Source organism: Schistocerca cancellata, chromosome 6 (assembly GCF_023864275.1).
Source record: "Schistocerca cancellata isolate TAMUIC-IGC-003103 chromosome 6, iqSchCanc2.1, whole genome shotgun sequence".
In the NCBI taxonomy this organism is placed as follows: domain Eukaryota; kingdom Metazoa; phylum Arthropoda; class Insecta; order Orthoptera; family Acrididae; genus Schistocerca; species Schistocerca cancellata.
In genome coordinates this window covers 965,503-983,596 of record NC_064631.1, presented here as the reverse complement: position 1 = coordinate 983,596, position 18,094 = coordinate 965,503, and positions in this window count along the sequence as shown.

The window sequence follows — 18,094 nt, the reverse complement described above, 5'->3', positions numbered from 1 at the left end:
GACAAGTCTGCTGGAGGACGATGTATTGAATCGGGACGCAATTTGAGTGTTCCATCGTCATTAGGAGGCCCTGAACGTTACAATTCACTATCAGTTTTTCGTCCGATTCGAAAATCTTTGAGTCACAACATGCCTGCCATAAGGTGCCCGAGGCAGCAATCGACCCATGGAGACAAGTCTGCTGGAGGACGATGTATTGAATCGGGACGCAATTTGAGTGATCCATCGTCATTAGGTGGCCCTGAACGTTACAATTCACTATCAGTTTTTCGTCCCATTCGATAATCTAGATTCACAGCAGAACGGCCATAAGGTGCCCGAGGCAGCAATAGACCCATGGAGACAAGACGGCTGGGGACGATGTATTGAATCGGGACGCTATTTGAGTGATCCATCGTCATTAGGTGGCCCTGAACGTTACAATTCACTATCAGTTTTTCGTCCCATTCGATAATCTAGATTCACAGCAAAACGGCCATAAGGTGCCCGAGGCAGCAATAGACGCATGGAGACAAGTCTGCTGCAGGACGATGTATTGAATCAGGACGCAATTTGTGTGATCCATCGTCATTAGGTGGACCAGAACGTTACAATTCACTATCAGTTTTTCGTCCCATTCGATAATCTAGATTCACAGCAGAACGGCCATAAGGTGACCGAGGCAGCATAGACCCATGGAGTCAACTCGGCTGGAGGACGATGTATTGAATCGGGACGCAATTTGCGTGGTCCATCGTCATTAGGTGGCCCTGAATGTTACAATTCACTATCAGTTTTTCGTCCGATTCGAAAATCTTTGACTCACAGCAGAACGGCCATAAGGTGCCCGAGGCAGCAATAGACCCATGGAGACAAGTCGGCTGGGAACGATGTATTGAATCGGGACGCAATTTGAGTGATCCATCGTCATTAGGTGGCCCTGAACGTTACAATTCACTATCAGTTTTTCGTCCCATTCGATAATCTAGATTCACAGCGGAACGGCCATAAGGTGCCCGAGGCAGCAATAGACCCATGGAGACAAGTCTGCTGGAGGACGATGTATTGAATCGGGACGCAATTTGAGTGATCCTTCGTCATTAGGAGGCGCTGAACGTTACAATTCACTATCAGTTTTTCGTCCCATTCGATAATCTAGACTCACAGCAGAACGGCCATAAGGTGCCCGAGGCAGCAATAGACCCATGGAGACAAGTCTGCTGGAGGACGATGTATTGAATCGGGACGCAATTTTAGTGATCCTTCGTCATTAGGAGGCCCTGAACGTTACAATTCACTATCAGTTTTTCGTCCCATTCGATAATCTAGACTCACAGCAGAACGGCCATAAGGTGCCCGAGGCAGCAATAGACCCATGGAGTCAAGTCGGCTGGAGGACGATGTATTGAATCGGGACGCAATTTGAGTGATCCATCGTCATTAGGTGGCCCTGAACGTTACAATTCACTATCAGTTTTTCGTCCGATTCGAAAATCTTTGACTCACAGCTGAACGGCCATAAGGTGCCCGAGGCAGCAATAGACGCATGGAGACAAGTCTGCTGGAGGACGATGTATTGAATCGGGACGCAATTTGAGTGTTCCATCGTCATTAGGAGGCCCTGAACGTTACAATTCACTATCAGTTTTTCGTCCGATTCGAAAATCTTTGAGTCACAACAGGCCTGCCATAAGGTGCCCGAGGCAGCAATCGACCCATGGAGACAAGTCTGCTGGAGGACGATGTATTGAATCGGGACGCAATTTGAGTGATCCATCGTCATTAGGTGGCCCTGAAAGTTACAATTCACTATCAGTTTTTCGTCCGATTCGAAAATCTTTGACTCACAGCAGAACGGCCATAAGGTGCCCGAGGCAGCAATAGACCCATGAAGTCAAGTCTGCTGGAGGACGATGTATTGAATCAGAACGCAATTTGAGTGATCCATCGTCATTAGGTGGCCCTGAACGTTACAATTCACTATCAGTTTTTCGTCCCATTCGATAATCTAGACTCACAGCAGAACGGCCATAAGGTGCCCGAGGCAGCAATAGACCCATGGAGTCAAGTCGGCTGGAGGACGATGTATTGAATCGGGACGCAATTTGAGTGATCCATCGTCATTAGGTGGCCCTGAACGTTACAATTCACTATCAGTTTTTCGTCCGATTCGAAAATCTTTGACTCACAGCTGAACGGCCATAAGGTGCCCGAGGCAGCAATAGACGCATGGAGACAAGTCTGCTGGAGGACGATGTATTGAATCGGGACGCAATTTGGGTGTTCCATCGTCATTAGGAGGCCCTGAACGTTACAATTCACTATCAGTTTTTCGTCCCATTCGATAATCTAGACACACAGCAGAACGGCCATAAGGTGCCCGAGGCAACAATAGACCCATGGAGTCAAGTCGGCTGGAGGACGATGTATTGAATCGGGACGCAATTTGAGTGATCCATCGTCATTAGGTGGCCCTGAACGTTACAATTCACTATCAGTTTTTCGTCCCATTCGATAATCTAGATTCACAGCGGAACGGCCATAAGGTGCCCGAGGCAGCAATAGACCCATGGAGACAAGTCTGCTGGAGGACGATGTATTGAATCGGGACGCAATTTGAGTGATCCATCGTCATTAGGAGGCGCTGAACGTTACAATTCACTATCAGTTTTTCGTCCCATTCGATAATCTAGACTCACAGCAGAACGGCCATAAGGTGCCCGAGGCAGCAATAGACCCATGGAGACAAGTCTGCTGGAGGACGATGTATTGAATCGGGACGCAATTTTAGTGATCCATCGTCATTAGGAGGCCCTGAACGTTACAATTCACTATCAGTTTTTCGTCCCATTCGATAATCTAGACTCACAGCAGAACGGCCATAAGGTGCCCGAGGCAGCAATAGACCCATGGAGTCAAGTCGGCTGGAGGACGATGTATTGAATCGGGACGCAATTTGAGTGATCCATCGTCATTAGGTGGCCCTGAACGTTACAATTCACTATCAGTTTTTCGTCCGATTCGAAAATCTTTGACTCACAGCTGAACGGCCATAAGGTGCCCGAGGCAGCAATAGACGCATGGAGACAAGTCTGCTGGAGGACGATGTATTGAATCGGGACGCAATTTGAGTGTTCCATCGTCATTAGGAGGCCCTGAACGTTACAATTCACTATCAGTTTTTCGTCCGATTCGAAAATCTTTGAGTCACAACAGGCCTGCCATAAGGTGCCCGAGGCAGCAATCGACCCATGGAGACAAGTCTGCTGGAGGACGATGTATTGAATCGGGACGCAATTTGAGTGATCCATCGTCATTAGGTGGCCCTGAAAGTTACAATTCACTATCAGTTTTTCGTCCGATTCGAAAATCTTTGACTCACAGCAGAACGGCCATAAGGTGCCCGAGGCAGCAATAGACCCATGAAGTCAAGTCTGCTGGAGGACGATGTATTGAATCAGAACGCAATTTGAGTGATCCATCGTCATTAGGTGGCCCTGAACGTTACAATTCACTATCAGTTTTTCGTCCCATTCGATAATCTAGACTCACAGCAGAACGGCCATAAGGTGCCCGAGGCAGCAATAGACCCATGGAGTCAAGTCGGCTGGAGGACGATGTATTGAATCGGGACGCAATTTGAGTGATCCATCGTCATTAGGTGGCCCTGAACGTTACAATTCACTATCAGTTTTTCGTCCGATTCGAAAATCTTTGACTCACAGCTGAACGGCCATAAGGTGCCCGAGGCAGCAATAGACGCATGGAGACAAGTCTGCTGGAGGACGATGTATTGAATCGGGACGCAATTTGAGTGTTCCATCGTCATTAGGAGGCCCTGAACGTTACAATTCACTATCAGTTTTTCGTCCCATTCGATAATCTAGACACACAGCAGAACGGCCATAAGGTGCCCGAGGCAACAATAGACCCATGGAGTCAAGTCGGCTGGAGGACGATGTATTGAATCGGGACGCAATTTGAGTGATCCACCGTCATTAGGTGGCCCTGAATGTTACAATTCACTATCAGTTTTTCGTCCCATTCGATAATCTAGACTCACAGCGGAACGGCCATAAGGTGCCCGAGGCAGCAATAGAACCATGGAGTCAAGTCGGCTGGAGGACGATGTATTGAATCGGGACGCAATTTTAGTGTTCCATCGTCATTAGGAGGCCCTGAACGTTACAATTCACTATCAGTTTTTCGTCCGATTCGAAAATCTTTGACTCACAGCAGAACGGCCATAAGGTGCCCGAGGCAGTAATAGACCCATGGAGACAAGTCGGCTGGAGGACGATGTATTTAATCGGGACGCAATTTGAGTGATCCATCGTCATTAGGTGGCCCTGAAAGTTACAATTCACTATCAGTTTTTCGTCCGATTCGAAAATCTTTGACTCACAGCAGAACGGCCATAAGGTGCCCGAGGCAGCAATAGACCCATGGAGACAAGTCGGCTGGAGGACGATGTATTGAATCGGGACGCAATTTGAGTGTTCCATCGTCATTAGGAGGCCCTGAACGTTACAATTCACTATCAGTTTTTCGCCGATTCGAAAATCTTTGAGTCACAGCTGAACGGACATAAGGTGCCCGAGGCTGCAATAGACCCATGGAGACAGTCTGCTGCAGGACAATGTATTGAATCGGGACGCAATTTGAGTGATCCATCGTCATTAGGTGGCCCTGAACGTTACAATTCACTATCAGTTTTTCGTCCGATTCGAAAATCTTTGACTCACAGCAGAACGGCCATAAGGTGCCAAGGCAGCAATAGACCCACGGAGACATGTCGGCTGGAGGACGATGTATTAAATCGGGACGCAATTTGAGTGATCCATCGTCATTAGGTGGCCCTGAACGTTACAATTCACTATCAGTTTTTCGTCCGATTCGAAAATCTTCGACTCACAGCAGAACGGCCATAAGGTGCCCGAGGCAGCAATAGACCCATGGAGATAGTCTGCTGGAGGACGATGTATTGAATCGGGACGCAATTTGAGTGTTCCATCGTCATTAGGAGGCCCTGAACGTTACAATTCACTATCAGTTTTTCGTCCGATTCGAAAATCTTTGACTCACAGCAGAACGGCCATAAGGTGCCCGAGGCAGCAATAGACCCATGGAGACACGTCGGCTGGTGGACGATGTATTGAATCGGGACGCAATTTGAGTGATCCATCGTCATTAGGTGGCCCTGAATGTTACAAATCACTATCAGTTTTTCGTCCCATTGAATAATCTAGACTCACAGCAGAACGGCCATAAGGTGCCCGAGCCAGCAATAGACCCAGGGAGACAAGTCGGCTGGAGGACGATGTATTGAATCGGGACGCAATTTGAGTGATCCATCGTCATTAGGTGGCCCTGAACGTTACAATTCACTATCAGTTTTTCGTCCCATTCGATAATCTAGATTCACAGCAGAACGGCCATAAGGTGCCCGAGGCAGCAATAGACCCATGGAGTCAACTCGGCTGGAGGACGATGTATTGAATCGGGACGCAATTTGAGTGATCCATCGTCATTAGGAGGCCCTGAACGTTACAATTCACTATCAGTTTTTCGTCCCATTCGATAATCTAGACTCACAGCAGAACGGCCATAAGGTGCCCGAGGCAGCAATAGACCCATGGACTCAAGTCGGCTGGAGGACGATGTATTGAATCGGGACGCAATTTTAGTGTTCCATCGTCATTAGGAGGCCCTGAACGTTACAATTCACTATCAGTTTTTCGTCCGATTCGAAAATCTTTGACTCACAGCAGAACGGCCATAAGGTGCCCGAGGCAGTAATAGACCCATGGAGACAAGTCGGCTGGAGGACGATGTATTTAATCGGGACGCAATTTGAGTGATCCATCGTCATTAGGTGGCCCTGAAAGTTACAATTCACTATCAGTTTTTCGTCCGATTCGAAAATCTTTGACTCACAGCAGAACGGCCATAAGGTGCCCGAGGCAGCAATAGACCCATGGAGACAAGTCGGCTGGAGGACGATGTATTGAATCGTGACGCAATTTGAGTGCTCCATCGTCATTAGGAGGCCCTGAACGTTACAATTCACTATCAGTTTTTCGTCCGATTCGAAAATCTTTGAGTCACAGCTGAACGGACATAAGGTGCCCGAGGCTGCAATAGACCCATGGAGACAGTCTGCTGCAGGACAATGTATTGAATCGGGACGCAATTTGAGTGATCCATCGTCATTAGGTGGCCCTGAACGTTACAATTCACTATCAGTTTTTCGTCCGATTCGAAAATCTTTGACTCACAGCAGAACGGCCATAAGGTGCCAAGGCAGCAAGAGACCCACGGAGACATGTCGGCTGGAGGACGATGTATTAAATCGGGACGCAATTTGAGTGATCCATCGTCATTAGGTGGCCCTGAACGTTACAATTCACTATCAGTTTTTCGTCCGATTCGAAAATCTTCGACTCACAGCAGAACGGCCATAAGGTGCCCGAGGCAGCAATAGACCCATGGAGATAGTCTGCTGGAGGACGATGTATTGAATCGGGACGCAATTTGAGTGTTCCATCGTCATTAGGAGGCCCTGAACGTTACAATTCACAATCAGTTTTTCGTCCGATTCGAAAATCTTTGACTCACAGCAGAACGGCCATAAGGTGCCCGAGGCAGCAATAGACCCATGGAGACACGTCGGCTGGTGGACGATGTATTGAATCGGGACGCAATTTGAGTGATCCATCGTCATTAGGTGGCCCTGAACGTTACAATTCACTATCAGTCTTTCGTCCCATTCGATAATCTAGACTCACAGCGGAACGGCCATAAGGTGCCCGAGGCAGCAATAGACCCATGGAGTCAAGTCGGCTGGAGGACGATGTATTGAATCGGGACGCAATTTGAGTGATCCATCGTCATTAGGTGGCCCTGAACGTTACAATTCACTATCAGTTTTTCGTCCGATACGAAAATCTTTGACTCACAGCAGAACGGCCATAAGGTGCCCGAGGCAGCAATAGACCCATGAAGTCAAGTCTGCTGGAGGACGATGTATTGAATCGGGACGCAATTTTAGTGTTCCATCGTCATTAGGAGGCCCTGAACGTTACAATTCACTATCAGTTTTTCGTCCGATTCGAAAATCTTTGACTCACAGCAGAACGGCCATAAGGTGCCCGAGGCAGCAATAGACCCATGGAGACAAGTCGGCTGGAGGACGATGTATTTAATCGGGACGCAATTTGAGTGATCCATCGTCATTAGGTGGCCCTGAAAGTTACAATTCACTATCAGTTTTTCGTCCGATTCGAAAATCTTTGACTCACAGCAGAACGGCCATAAGGTGCCCTAGGCAGCAATAGACCCATGGAGACAAGTCGGCTGGAGGACGATGTATTGAATCGGGACGCAATTTGAGTGTTCCATCGTCATTAGGAGGCCCTGAACGTTACAATTCACTATCAGTTTTTCGTCCGATTCGAAAATCTTTGAGTCACAGCAGAACGGCCATAAGGTGCCCGAGGCAGCAATCGACCCATGGAGACAAGTCGGCTGGGGACGATGTATTGAATCGGGACGCAATTTGAGTGATCCATCGTCATTAGGTGGCCCTGAACGTTACAATTCACTATCAGTTTTTCGTCCCATTCGATAATCTAGATTCACAGCAGAACGGCCATAAGGTGCCCGAGGCAGCAATAGACCCATGGAGTCAACTCGGCTGGAGGACGATGTATTGAATCGGGACGCATTTTGAGTGATCCATCGTCATTAGGAGGCCCTGAACGTTACAATTCACTATCAGTTTTTCGTCCCATTCGATAATCTAAACTCACAGCATAACGGCCATAAGGTGCCCGAGGCAGCAATAGACCCATGGAGTCAAGTCGGCTGGAGGACGATGTATTGAATCGGGACGCAATTTGAGTGATCCATCGTCATTAGGTGGCCCTGAACGTTACAATTCACTATCAGTTTTTCGTCCCATTCGATAATCTAGACTCACAGCGGAACGGCCATAATGTGCCCGAGGCAGCAATTTGAGTGATCCATCGTCATTAGGTGGCCCTGAACGTTACAATTCACTATCAGTTTTTCGTCCGATACGAAAATCTTTGACTCACAGCAGAACGGCCATAAGGTGCCCGAGGCAGCAATAGACCCATGAAGTCAAGTCTGCTGGAGGACGATGTATTGAATCGGGACGCAATTTTAGTGTTCCATCGTCATTAGGAGGCCCTGAACGTTACAATTCACTATCAGTTTTTCGTCCGATTCGAAAATCTTTGACTCACAGCAGAACGGCCATAAGGTGCCCGAGGCAGCAATAGACCCATGGAGACAAGTCGGCTGGTGGACGATGTATTTAATCGGGACGCAATTTGAGTGTTCCATCGTCATTAGGAGGCCCTGAACGTTACAATTCACTATCAGTTTTTCGTCCGATTCGAAAATCTTTGAGTCACAGCTGAACGGCCATAAGGTGCCCGAGGCTGCAATAGACCCATGGAGACAGTCTGCTGCAGGACAGTGTATTGAATCGGGACGCAATTTGAGTGATCCATCGTCATTAGGTGGCCCTGAACGTTACAATTCACTATCAGTTTTTCGTCCGATTCGAAAATCTTTGACTCACAGCAGAACGGCCATAAGGTGCCCGAGGCAGCAATAGACCCATGGAGACAAGTCGGCTGGAGGACGATGTATTTAATCGGGACGCAATTTGAGTGATCCATCGTCATTAGGTGGCCCTGAAAGTTACAATTCACTATCAGTTTTTCGTCCCATTCGATAATCTAGACTCACAGCAGAACGGCCATAAGGTGCCCGAGGCAGCAATGGACCCATGGAGTCAAGTCGGCTGGAGGACGATGTATTGAATCGGGACGCAATTTTAGTGTTCCATCGTCATTAGGAGGCCCTGAACGTTACAATTCACTATCAGTTTTTCGTCCGATTCGAAAATCTTTGACTCACAGCAGAACGGCCATAAGGTGCCAAGGCAGCAATAGACCCATGGAGACATGTCGGGTGGAGGACGATGTATTGAATCGGGACGCAATTTGAGTGATCCATCGTCATTAGGTGGCCCTGAACGTTACAATTCGCTATCAGTTTTTCGTCCGATTCGAAAATCTTTGACTCACAGCAGAACGGCCATAAGGTGCCCGAGGCAGCAATAGACCCATGGAGACAAGTCGGCTGGAGGACGATGTATTTAATCGGGACGCAATTTGAGTGATCCATCGTCATTAGGTGGCCCTGAAAGTTACAATTCACTATCAGATTTTCATCCGATTCGAAAATCTTTGACTCACAGCAGAACGGCCATAAGGTGCCCGAGGCAGCAATAGACCCATGGAGACAAGTCGGCTGGAGGACGATGTATTGAATCGGGACGCAATTTGAGTGTTCCATCGTCATTAAGAGGCCTTGAACGTTACAATTCACTATCAGTTTTTCGTCCGAGTCGAAAATCTTTGACTCACAGCAGAACGGCCATAAGGTGCCAAGGCAGCAATAGACCGACGGAGACATGTCGGCTGGAGGACGATGTATTGAATCGGGACGCAATTTGAGTGATCCATCGTCATTAGGTGACCCTGAACGTTACAATTCACTATCAGTTTTTCGTCCCATTCGATAATCTAGACTCACAGCAGAACGGCCATAAGGTGCCCGAGGCAGCAATAGACCCATGGAGTCAGGTCGGCTGGAGGACGATGTACTGAATCGGGACGCAATTTGTGTGGTCCATCGTCATTAGGTGGCCCTGAATGTTACAATTCACTATCAGATTTTCGTCCCATTGAATAATCTAGACTCACAGCAGAACGGCCATAAGGTGCCCGAGCCAGCAATAGACCCAGGGAGACAAGTCGGCTGGAGGACGATGTATTGAATCGGGACGCAATTTGAGTGATCCATCGTCATTAGGTGGCCCTGAACGTTACAATTCACTATCAGTTTTTCGTCCCATTCGATAATCTAGATTCACAGCAGAACGGCCATAAGGTGCCCGAGGCAGCAATAGACCCATGGAGTCAACTCGGCTGGAGGACGATGTATTGAATCGGGACGCAATTTGAGTGATCCATCGTCATTAGGAGGCCCTGAACGTTACAATTCACTATCAGTTTTTCGTCCCATTCGATAATCTAGACTCACAGCAGAACGGCCATAAGGTGCCCGAGGCAGCAATAGACCCATGGAGTCAAGTCGGCTGGAGGACGATGTATTGAATCGGGACGCAATTTGAGTGATCCATCGTCATTAGGTGGCCCTGAACGTTACAATTCACTATCAGTTTTTCGTCCCATTCGATAATCTAGACTCACAGCGGAACGGCCATAAGGTGCCCGAGGCAGCAATAGACCCATGGAGTCAACTCAGCTGGAGGACGATGTATTGAATCGGGACGCAATTTGAGTGATCCATCGTCATTAGGTGGCCCTGAACGTTACAATTCACTATCAGTTTTTCGTCCGATACGAAAATCTTTGACTCACAGCAGAACGGCCATAAGGTGCCCGAGGCAGCAATAGACCCATTAAGTCAAGTCTGCTGGAGGACGATGTATTGAATCGGGACGCAATTTTAGTGTTCCATCGTCATTAGGAGGCCCTGAACGTTACAATTCACTATCAGTTTTTCGTCCGATTCGAAAATCTTTGACTCACAGCAGAACGGCCATAAGGTGCCCGAGGCAGCAATAGACCCATGGAGACAAGTCGGCTGGAGGACGATGTATTTAATCGGGACGCAATTTGAGTGATCCATCGTCATTAGGTGGCCCTGAAAGTTACAATTCACTATCAGTTTTTCGTCCGATTCGAAAATCTTTGTCTCACAGCAGAACGGCCATAAGGTGCCCTAGGCAGCAATAGACCCATGGAGACAAGTCGGCTGGAGGACGATGTATTGAATCGGGACGCAATTTGAGTGTTCCATCGTCATTAGGAGGCCCTGAACGTTACAATTCACTATCAGTTTTTCGTCCGATTCGAAAATCTTTGAGTCACAGCTGATCGGCCATAAGGTGCCCGAGGCTGCAATAGACCCATGGAGACAGTCTGCTGCAGGACAATGTATTGAATCGGGACGCAATTTGAGTGATCCATCGTCATTAGGTGGCCCTGAACGTTACAATTCACTATCAGTTTTTCGTCCGATTCGAAAATCTTTGACTCACAGCAGAACGGCCATAAGGTGCCAAGGCAGCAATAGACCCATGGAGACATGTCGGCTGGAGGACGATGTATTGAATCGGGACGCAATTTGAGTGATCCATCGTCATTAGGTGGCCCTGAACGTTACAATTCACTATCAGTTTTTCGTCCGATTCGAAAATCTTTGACTCACAGCAGAACGGTCATAAGGTGCCCGAGGCAGCAATCGACCCATGGAGACAAGTCGGCTGGGGACGATGTATTGAATCGGGACGCAATTTGAGTGATCCATCGTCATTAGGTGGCCCTGAACGTTACAATTCACTATCAGTTTTTCGTCCCATTCGATAATCTAGATTCACAGCAGAACGGCCATAAGGTGCCCGAGGCAGCAATAGACCCATGGAGTCAACTCGGCTGGAGGACGATGTATTGAATCGGGACGCAATTTGAGTGATCCATCGTCATTAGGAGGCCCTGAACGTTACAATTCACTATCAGTTTTTCGTCCCATTCGATAATCTAGACTCACAGCAGAACGGCCATAAGGTGCCCGAGGCAGCAATAGACCCATGGAGTTAAGTCGGCTGGAGGACGAATAATTGAATCGGGACGCAATTTGAGTGATCCATCGTCATTAGGTGGCCCTGAACGTTGCAATTCACTATCAGTTTTTCGTCCCATTCGATAATCTAGACTCACAGCGGAACGGCCATAAGGTGCCCGAGGCAGCAATAGACCCATGGAGTCAAGTCGGCTGGAGGACGATGTATTGAATCGGGACGCAATTTGAGTGATCCATCGTCATTAGGTGGCCCTGAACGTTACAATTCACTATCAGTTTTTCGTCCGATTCGAAAATCTTTGACTCACAGCAGAACGGCCATAAGGTGCCAAGGCAGCAATAGACCCATGGAGACATGTCGGCTGGAGGACGATGTATTGAATCGGGACGCAATTTGAGTGATCCATCGTCATTAGGTGGCCCTGAACGTTACAATTCACTATCAGTTTTTCGTCCGATTCGAAAATCTTTGACTCACAGCAGAACGGTCATAAGGTGCCCGAGGCAGCAATCGACCCATGGAGACAAGTCGGCTGGGGACGATGTATTGAATCGGGACGCAATTTGAGTGATCCATCGTCATTAGGTGGCCCTGAACGTTACAATTCACTATCAGTTTTTCGTCCCATTCGATAATCTAGATTCACAGCAGAACGGCCATAAGGTGCCCGAGGCAGCAATAGACCCATGGAGTCAACTCGGCTGGAGGACGATGTATTGAATCGGGACGCAATTTGAGTGATCCATCGTCATTAGGAGGCCCTGAACGTTACAATTCACTATCAGTTTTTCGTCCCATTCGATAATCTAGACTCACAGCAGAACGGCCATAAGGTGCCCGAGGCAGCAATAGACCCATGGAGTTAAGTCGGCTGGAGGACGAATAATTGAATCGGGACGCAATTTGAGTGATCCATCGTCATTAGGTGGCCCTGAACGTTGCAATTCACTATCAGTTTTTCGTCCCATTCGATAATCTAGACTCACAGCGGAACGGCCATAAGGTGCCCGAGGCAGCAATAGACCCATGGAGTCAAGTCGGCTGGAGGACGATGTATTGAATCGGGACGCAATTTGAGTGATCCATCGTCATTAGGTGGCCCTGAACGTTACAATTCACTATCAGTTTTTCGTCCGATACGAAAATCTTTGACTCACAGCAGAACGGCCATAAGGTGCCCGAGGCAGCAATAGACCCATGGAGACAAGTCGGCTGGAGGACGATGTATTGAATCAGAACGCAATTTGAGTGATCCATCGTCACTAGGTGGCCCTGAACGTTACAATTCACTATCAGTTTTTCGTCCCATTCGATAATCTAGATTCACAGCAGAACGGCCATAAGGTGCCCGAGGCAGCAATAGACCCATGGAGTCAAGTCGGCTGGAGGACGATGTATTGAATCGGGACGCAATTTTAGTGTTCCATCGTCATTAGGAGGCCCTGAACGTTACAATTCACTATCAGTTTTTCGTCCGATTCGAAAATCTTTGACTCACAGCAGAACGGCCATAAGGTGCCCGAGGCAGCAATAGACCCAAAGAGACAAGTCGGCTGGAGGACGATGTATTGAATCGGGACGCAATTTGAGTGTTCCATCGTCATTAGGAGGCCCTGAACGTTACAATTCAGTATCAGTTTTTCGTCCGATTCGAAAATCTTTGAGTCACAGCTGAACGGCCATAAGGTGCCCGAGGCTGCAATAGACCCATGGAGACAGTCTGCTGCAGGACAGTGTATTGAATCGGGACGCAATTTGAGTGATCCATCGTCATTAGGTGGCCCTGAACGTTACAATTCACTATCAGTTTTTCGTCCGATTCGAAAATCTTTGACTCACAGCAGAACGGCCATAAGGTGCCCGAGGCAGCAATAGACCCATGGAGACAAGTCGGCTGGAGGACGATGTATTGAATCAGAACGCAATTTGAGTGATCCATCGTCATTAGGTGGCCCTGAACGTTACAATTCACTATCAGTTTTTCGTCCCATTCGATAATCTAGATTCACAGCAGAACGGCCATAAGGTGCCCGAGGCAGCAATAGACCCATGGAGTCAAGTCGGCTGGAGGACGATGTATTGAATCGGGACGCAATTTTAGTGTTCCATCGTCATTAGGAGGCCCTGAACGTTACAATTCACTATCAGTTTTTCGTCCGATTCGAAAATCTTTGACTCACAGCAGAACGGCCTTATGGTGCCAAGGCAGCAATAGACCCATGGAGACATGTCGGCTGGAGGACGATGTATTGAATCGGGACGCAATTTGAGTGATCCATCGTCATTAGGTGGCCCTGAACGTTACAATTCACTATCAGTTTTTCGTCCCATTCGAAAATCTTTGACTCACTGCAGAACGGCCATAAGGTGCCCGAGGCAGCAATAGACCCATGGAGATAGTCTGCTGGAGGACGATGTATTGAATCGGGACGCAATTTGAGTGTTCCATCGCCATCAGGAGGCCCTGAAAGTTACAATTCACTATCAGTTTTTCGTCCGATTCGAAGATCTTTGACTCACAGCAGCACGGCCATAAGGTGCCCGAGGCTGCAGTAGACGCATGGAGACAAGTCTGCTGGAGGACGATGTATTGAATCGGGACGCAATTTGAGTGTTCCATCGTCATTAGGAGGCCCTGAACGTTACAATTCACTATCAGTTTTTCGTCCGATTCGAAAATCTTTGACTCACAGCAGAACGGCCATAAGGTGCCCGAGGCAGCAATAGACCGATGGAGACACATCGGCTGGTGGACGATGTATTGAATCGGGACGCAATTTGAGTGATCCATCGTCATTAGGTGGCCCTGAAAGTTACAATTCACTATCAGTTTTTCGTATGATTCGAAAATCTTTGACTCACATCAGAACGGCCATAAGGTGCCCGAGGCAGCAATAGACCCATGGAGACAAGTCTGCTGGAGGACGATGTATTGAATCGGGACGCAATTTGAGTGATCCATCGTCATTAGGTGACCCTGAACGTTACAATTCACTATCAGTTTTTCGTCCCATTCGATAATCTAGACTCACAGCAGAGCGGCCATAAGGTGCCCGAGGCAGCAATAGACCCATGGAGTCAGGTCGGCTGGAGGACGATGTACTGAATCGGGACGCAATTTGTGTGGTCCATCGTCATTAGGTGGCCCTGAATGTTACAATTCACTATCAGTTTTTCGTCCCATTGAATAATCTAGACTCACAGCAGAACGGCCATAAGGTGCCCGAGGCGGCAATAGACCCAGGGAGACAAGTCGGCTGGAGGACGATGTATTGAATCGGGACGCAATTTGAGTGATCCATCGTCATTAGGTGGCCCTGAACGTTACAATTCACTATCAGTTTTTCGTCCCATTCGATAATCTAGATTCACAGCAGAACGGCCATAAGGTGCCCGAGGCAGCAATAGACCCATGGAGTCAACTCGGCTGGAGGACGATGTATTGAATCGGGATGCTATTAGAGTGATCCATCGTCATTAGGAGGCCCTGAACGTTACAATTCACTATCAGTTTTTCGTCCCATTCGATAATCTAGACTCACAGCAGAACGGCCATAAGGTGCCCGAGGCAGCAATAGACCCATGGAGTCAAGTCGGCTGGAGGACGATGTATTGAATCGGGACGCAATTTGAGTGATCCATCGTCATTAGGTAGCCCTGAACGTTACAATTCACTATCAGTTTTTCGTCCCATTCGATAATCTAGACTCACAGCGGATCGGCCATAAGGTGCCCGAGGCAGCAATAGACCCATGGAGTAAAGTCGGCTGGAGGACGATGTATTGAATCGGGACGCAATTTGAGTGATCCATCGTCATTAGGTGGCCCTGAACGTTACAATTCACTATCAGTTTTTCGTCCGATACGAAAATCTTTGACTCACAGCAGAACGGCCATAAGGTGCCCGAGGCAGCAATAGACCCATGAAGTCAAGTCTGCTGGAGGACGATGTATTGAATCGGGACGCAATTTTAGTGTTCCATCGTCATTAGGAGGCCCTGAACGTTACAATTCACTATCAGTTTTTCGTCCGATTCGAAAATCTTTGACTCACAGCAGAACGGCCATAATGTGCCCGAGGCAGCAATAGACCCATGGAGACAGTCTGCTGCAGGACAATGTATTGAATCGGGACGCAATTTGAGTGATCCATCGTCATTAGGTGGCCCTGAACGTTACAATTCACTATCAGTTTTTCGTCCGATTCGAAAATCTTTGACTCACAGCAGAACGGCCATAAGGTGCCCGAGGCAGCAATAGACCCATGGAGACAAGTGTGCTGGAGGACGATGTATTGAATCGGGACGCAATTTGAGTGTTCCATCGTCATTAGGAGGCCCTGAACGTTACAATTCACTATCAGTTTTTCGTCCGATTTTAAAATCTTTGACTCACAGCAGAACGGCCATAAGGTGCCCGAGGCAGCAATAGACCCATGGAGACACGTCGGCTGGTGGACGATGTATTGAATCGGGACGCAATTTGAGTGATCCATCGTCATTAGGTGGCCCTGAAAGTTACAATTCACTATCAGTTTTTCGTCCTATTCGAAAATCTTTGACTCACATCAGAACGGCCATAAGGTGCCCGAGGCAGCAATAGACCCATGGAGACAAGTGTGCTGGAGGACGATGTATTGAATCGGGACGCAATTTGAGTGATCCATCGTCATTAGGTGACCCTGAACGTTACAATTCACTATTAGTTTTTCGTCCCATTCGATAATCTAGACTCACAGCAGAACGGCCATAAGGTGCCCGAGGCAGCAATAGACCCATGGAGTCAGGTCGGCTGGAGGACGATGTACTGAATCGGGACGCAATTTGTGTGGTCCATCGTCATTAGGTGGCCCTGATTGTTACAATTCACTATCAGTTTTTCGTCCCATTGAATAATCTAGACTCACAGCAGAACGGCCATAAGGTGCCCGAGGCAGCAATAGACCCAGGGAGACAAGTCGGCTGGAGGACGATGTATTGAATCGGGACGCAATTTGAGTGATCCATCGTCATTAGGTGGCCCTGAACGTTACAATTCACTATCAGTTTTTCGTCCGATTCGAAAATCTTTGACTCACAGCAGAACGGTCATAAGGTGCCCGAGGCAGCAATCGACCCATGGAGACAAGTCGGCTGGGGACGATGTATTGAATCGGGACGCAATTTGAGTGATCCATCGTCATTAGGTGGCCCTGAACGTTACAATTCACTATCAGTTTTTCGTCCCATTCGATAATCTAGATTCACAGCAGAACGGCCATAAGGTGCCCGAGGCAGCAATAGACCCATGGAGTCAACTCGGCTGGAGGACGATGTATTGAATCGGGACGCAATTTGAGTGATCCATCGTCATTAGGAGGCCCTGAACGTTACAATTCACTATCAGTTTTTCGTCCGATTCGAAAATCTTTGACTCACAGCAGAACGGCCATAAGGTGCCCGAGGCAGCAATAGACCCAAAGAGACAAGTCGGCTGGAGGACGATGTATTGAATCGGGACGCAATTTGAGTGTTCCATCGTCATTAGGAGGCCCTGAACGTTACAATTCAGTATCAGTTTTTCGTCCGATTCGAAAATCTTTGAGTCACAGCTGAACGGCCATAAGGTGCCCGAGGCTGCAATAGACCCATGGAGACAGTCTGCTGCAGGACAGTGTATTGAATCGGGACGCAATTTGAGTGATCCATCGTCATTAGGTGGCCCTGAACGTTACAATTCACTATCAGTTTTTCGTCCGATTCGAAAATCTTTGACTCACAGCAGAACGGCCATAAGGTGCCCGAGGCAGCAATAGACCCATGGAGACAAGTCGGCTGGAGGACGATGTATTGAATCAGAACGCAATTTGAGTGATCCATCGTCATTAGGTGGCCCTGAACGTTACAATTCACTATCAGTTTTTCGTCCCATTCGATAATCTAGATTCACAGCAGAACGGCCATAAGGTGCCCGAGGCAGCAATAGACCCATGGAGTCAAGTCGGCTGGAGGACGATGTATTGAATCGGGACGCAATTTTAGTGTTCCATCGTCATTAGGAGGCCCTGAACGTTACAATTCACTATCAGTTTTTCGTCCGATTCGAAAATCTTTGACTCACAGCAGAACGGCCTTATGGTGCCAAGGCAGCAATAGACCCATGGAGACATGTCGGCTGGAGGACGATGTATTGAATCGGGACGCAATTTGAGTGATCCATCGTCATTAGGTGGCCCTGAACGTTACAATTCACTATCAGTTTTTCGTCCCATTCGAAAATCTTTGACTCACTGCAGAACGGCCATAAGGTGCCCGAGGCAGCAATAGACCCATGGAGATAGTCTGCTGGAGGACGATGTATTGAATCGGGACGCAATTTGAGTGTTCCATCGCCATCAGGAGGCCCTGAAAGTTACAATTCACTATC